Genomic DNA, 6000 nt, shown 5'->3' with positions numbered 1-6000 from the left:
TTTCCAATCATAAATCCTAGTACAGTCCAATCATTTGGTCAAAACATATCAACGAGTTAAAAAAGGACTAAATGGAAATAACATCATAAAAATTGAAACACTTCATGGTAAAAGTTACTGCATACCCACATTAAGGATCAAAAACTTAAGGTTGAACTATGTAAGACTAACCAGATAAGCTTATATGGTTCCATATGAAAAGGGATATCATTTTATCTCCATTCTTTTTGTATTATAATCAATCAGTTGATATAAAACAGGTCATGAGGTAGCTTTGAAATAGAATAGGTCATGACATAGCATTTTGAAACAGTGATTTTTTTTATTAGAACAGTTCAACTCAGAGGAAAAAAAAAAAGAAAATCTGTAATCCTTTCATATAAAAGAACAAGAAAAAATCCAGCCAAATTTTCGATAACTGTGGATTGGAATACACAAAAAGAAAACAGAAAACTGGCCCTTGAAAAGTAGGAATCATAAAATTAGCCTATTTTCATAAATATGGGTCAACACCAAAATATAACACTACCATCCTCTAGGTGTCTGCAGGCAGAAGGAAACAAAATCCCTGCACGATGAGTTCTCTATGTCGAACTCACTATTTCTCAAAGACATCAAAACTAATATGCTTTTTCTGAGCTTCCGATAGCTTCCTTCCCTGTTTTATAATTTCTGCGTGCTGTTTTATAATTACTGTTTGCACCTATTCACCCCCTCTAGGTGTTTATCTACCTATTAGATCTTTGGGTCTCAATTTGCAATTTTGCAATCTTTGATTTTCATGCTACATTCTTGCTAAAATGCTTAACAGGGGACTTCACGAAACTTGAAAAATGTATTCTTCGTGGTTGTTGGCTCTTATGGTTCTTATGGCCAGAACTGGAAGGGGTGGTGGGTGGAGGAAAACAGTTGCTCACAAGCGCTCACGCCCTGCCGAACAAGAAGTTAGTGAATCCGAAGCTTCGGAGAGTTCGAAGAAGGAATCGATTGATTGGGATGAGTTGTCTCCAGAGGATCTGTCCACTAAGAAAGGGAAAGAACAAGCAACTTCTAAAGGAAAAAGGAAAGCTGCCTACTCGTGGAAAGAACAAAACGGGCGGAATCGAAATACAGGAACCTGCCTCTGAGCCACCACGATGTAGTGGTTGACAAGTTGAGGAAGAGCGTGTTGATCCAAAGAGAGTCAATATCTTCTCACCGCGTCTATGCATTGGCTGGCAGAATGTTGCGACGAAGGAACTTATTGAAGATACTCGAGAATTTGCAGCACTTTATGAAAACGGACACCTCGATGAAATTTGTTCGCTTCCATAGCAGACTGGTTTCTGTTTGGAGCTAATCAGGACTTTCTATATGAGGGCAGGACATCTACAAGACCAATAAGGTGGTCCACATGTATTCAAGGCTACAGTACACGGAGTTTCTTTGGATTCTTTGGACATCACTTTAGATACTGTTGCCACCTCTCTACATATGCAAGCTAGCACAGAGGGCATATTTTATTTGAATGCTAGATTTGATGCTCTCTGTGACTGGTGGAAGATTGTGAATGGAGTATGCTTGCCAAGGACGCAGCCAGTTGGAAATTCTATCTGCTCTAAAGAGCTGAGGCCCGAGTATCGGTATCTGAACTTTATTGTGGATTATAACATTCTACCAACAATGAACAGCAAGGTGGTGCGTTGGGAACGGTTGTTGTACATGTACTTGGTTGGGCATCCTGCTAAGGCAAGAGGAGTAAACTTGAATCATTGAATGTTCCTTATCTGATTTGGCACCGTATGTCCATGGATATCAAATCATCAAATCAATACGAACGGTTGTCATATCCGATGATTATTATGCAAATTTTGAGAAATTATGAGCAGAGTCTTGGGACAATCAATGACTCTACAGTTGTGAAGTCTAGACAGACTAAGAGATCAGCTCCACAGCCAGAGAGCCTCAGTTCTTCACGCCTGCCTTAGGAGGCATCTGAGGACGTTTCTGTGACATCTACCTATCGTGAGCAGCAACGACTATCGTATAAGCAGGAGCGAATTTCCACAGAGCTTCACTAGATCTCGTCAGCGCAAGAACGTTTAGGCAGAGATCTCGAAGAAGCTTGGGAAGCTATCTCGGATCATGAAAGCAATTTTCAACAAGCTCAGCTGCTGTCGCGCGGACATACCGGCATGGGACAACGACAACTCAGATCAGATGCAATGTCCGAGCTTCATGCATTTCGCTAATCATGCATCCTTTATGTTATATCTGCATGCAAGGATTAAAGTGGTATCGTGCCCCTAAATAAAGGGCACGGTATAAGCCCTTTACCGCAGCGAGTAGAATAACGCAATATGTATCGCGGTACCCTGCGATACTTTCAGTTGGGCACGCGGGTGCAGCGATACATACCGCGCATGCCGACTATATCATAATATTTGTTATTATTTTCTGGTTTTTTATATAGTAGGTGAGTTTCTCTCTCTCTCTCTCTCTTTTTTTGGTTCTTTTTGCTTATATACCCTCTAACGTCCTCCCTTTTATCATTTGATTTACAGATAAAATCTATTTTAATATATTAAGCTAATCTAAAATCTGATCAAATTTAAACTAACTTATCTAATCTAGGTAGTTTAATCTAATTATGGACTTGGGATCTAATCTAATGTACCGTATATTTAAAGTATCAGATCTAATATCTAATCTAATCTTTTCTAATCTAGAATCATGTAGCCTAATCTAATTTAATCTAATTCAGAAACCTAGATTACATTAAACTAGTTTAAATATAAATATTACAATTTAAAATTAGATTTGATTTATGTGATTTTATATTTCCTAAATTTACCTAATCTAGATTACTCTAATCTAACTTAATTTGATATAGAATTACTAAATTTGTACTATATTAACCAAATCCGATATCTCAAAAAATCTAATCTAATCTAATCTAGAATTACCTAACCTAAGGTAATATTATCTAGAATTGGCTTAGATTAGATTAAATTATTTTTAAAATAAATATTTTTTATTTACTGGTTGGCTTTGATTTTGTTCTTCCTAGATTATCCAAATTACTCTAATCTATTATATATAAAGTCTAATTTAGAATTTACCTGATCTAATCCATATAAGCCAATCTACTCTAAATTTTAACTAATCTAGCTATATTTAAATAATTTAATATAGAATTATCCAAGAATATATTAAGTAATTTTATCAAATACAGCTGTAAAATTAAAGCTCATTATTTAATTTTAGATTAGCAAATTGGTAAATCTGATATGAGATAATTATTATTCTAAACTAATAAAATAGCATCATAAAACCTTACTGGGACCAAAAAAAATTAAAATAGGGTCATGCCAACGCGTGCCATTAGGAGGCCACATGTGCTCATTGGCACGCTTGGGCACGCAAGCGTGCCATGTGTTGGTATGGAACCGTGCCAACTACCTACCGGCACGCCCCCATGCCACGACACTTTAATCTTTGTCTGCATGCATATTTTGGTTTGTTCTCTTTCTATTTGCATTTCTGGTTTTTTCTGATGGTTGTCATGTTTCCCCTCTATGTTAGTTTTTTTTTGGCTCATTGTGACAAACAGGGGGAGAAGTAATGATGAATGATGTGCATGATATATGTGAATAAATGATGTGTACGATGATGGATGACGATGTAACTATAACTTCTAACCTCTTGATGCTTGTTAGTATAAAGTTAGTTTAGTCTTTAACTCCTTTGCGGTTGTTATGATCATATATCTTGTATTTAACACTTTATTCTGTCAAGGAGTAGAAGACTTCAAGAGTCCTAGTTTCGTCTAAAGTCATAGAGTCTATTTTAGGAGTTCTTAAAGAATTTATAATTGTAATTTTGATTTTTCTTGGATCAATCATGCGAGAAGATTGTCGTTTGGTGATTGTGAAAACTCCGTTTAGTTTTATTTTTTGTGATGAGAGACTTGTAGGCATCTTTTATGTATTTTTGTTTTATCACGAAATCGCCAAAGGGGGAGATTGTTACGAATATTGATGTTGGCGGATTTCGTGAGGTGTGTCGGCGTCCTGAAGAATTAAAAAAGAAAAGACGAAGGTCAAGAACCCGAAGACTTTGAGATTGAAGCTCACAACCCCCCCCGTAAGTATTCTTAAAGTTAGTGGTAATTTATGATAATATCTAAGTGTTTGGAAGACATCATAATGAATATTTTTTATAACTAATCCTATCAATTTTTATAATTATAAAAATAGTTTTCTTAAAAAAATAATTATAAAAATAGACCTTTAAATGCGGTGAATGATTCACCGCATTCATAACTTCTATTTAGCAATAGAAAAATAATAAAAGCGGTGAACCATTCACCGCTTTTACCATCGTAGAATTATAATAAAAAGAAAGAAAAAAAAAAGAAAGCGGTGAATGGTTCACCGCTTTTAAAAGCGGTGAATCATTCACCGCTTTTATAAGACTATATCTACAAATAAAATTTTAACAGGTTTATTTTTAAAATAAAATTTTAGAAGAGAGCTATTGAACTAAAAACCAAGGTTTTAACTGCCGCCCGTGCCAGGCGACACGGGGGCGTGCCGTACCGTGCCCCCAAGAAGGGGGCACGGTACAAGGGGGGTCTCGGACCCCCCCTCTGTCTCGCGGCACGCACATGCGTGCCGCTCGAGACAAAGCGGCACGCAGGTGCGTGCCGGCGGCACGTACCGTGCGTGCGGCTTTTTTTCTTTTTTTCTTTTTTTCTTTTTTTTTCCTTTTTGGCTTTTTCTTTTTTCTTTTGTTCTCTGGGATATCGAGTCCCCCTCGGACTACTTATATTGTCTTTTTAATTGACATATCCGATCCATACCGCGGGGGGCTTTGCCCCCCGCACCTTCACAATATATTTTTTCAAAATTTGTCGCACCGCGAAGCTTTCCGTGAATCAAGAAAATAAAAATCGATCTCCTAAACAAATTTTGATAAGATATTTTTAAAAAGAACAAAAAATATGGATGTAATATCGGGAATATATGACTTTCTTATAATACCAACAATATTTATATCAATATTGTCAAATAAATCTTATATCTTCATATGATAATATGCCATATGATCAAACGCGACGATCTATGTCGAATTAAGCAGTCATCTCTATATAAAGATGTAAATTTAAATAATTATTATACTTGTGAATTTTATTATTGTATTTTAATTTCCATTCTACATCAGGTATAGTTGTATTTTACTTACAAAAAGCTTACATGCATGTTAATTAATAAGTATAGTAAGGTATATATAGTAAATATTAATTATTATTTATTTAAATATTTCAAAATAACATTATAAGAGTTTATTGGAACCAAAAAAACTGAAATAAATCCGTGCCAAAACGTGCCAGTAGGAGGTCATGCGTATCTATTGGCACGCAAGCGTGCCACGTGTCGGCACGCAAGCGTGCCTGTGCCGTACCGTGCCAGGGACATAACGGCACGCCCCCGTGCCACGGCACTTTAAACCTTGCTGAAAACCCCCATCATAATAGGGATAAACTTGTTAAATTACAAAATCTGGAGTTTTTGTATTGTCAAGATCCGGACACTGAGGGACGATTTAGATCTCGAAGGTTTCACCTAAAAAAATCATATACAGAGGATCCGGATCCTCTCCGAACTCTCTAGGAGGATCCAAATCCCGAACAGCTTCTCTGTTGTTTCGCAGGGAGGATTCGAACATTCCATGGAGGATCCAAACTTTGATCTTTCTAAAGTATCAAGGTCCAGACCCTGAACAACAGATTCGGATCCTAAAGCCAACACAAGTTTTTGAGATTTAGTTTTTTGTAATCCCAATCTTATTTTGATTGCTTCTAAGCCTATAAATAAGATGTGGGGGTGTCCCTAATTCGCTTCGGACGAACTGGACAGACGTGGACTCGTGTGAAGACCAAGGATTTGATGGAGGCTTTGTGGACTCGAGGTGGATACACGACGTGGATTCCGAGTGTGATCGATTGAAGGATTTCAA

This window comes from Ananas comosus, linkage group 6 (genome assembly GCF_001540865.1).
Source record: "Ananas comosus cultivar F153 linkage group 6, ASM154086v1, whole genome shotgun sequence".
Lineage (NCBI taxonomy): Eukaryota > Viridiplantae > Streptophyta > Magnoliopsida > Poales > Bromeliaceae > Ananas > Ananas comosus.
Note: the sequence above shows the minus strand (reverse complement) of the source record.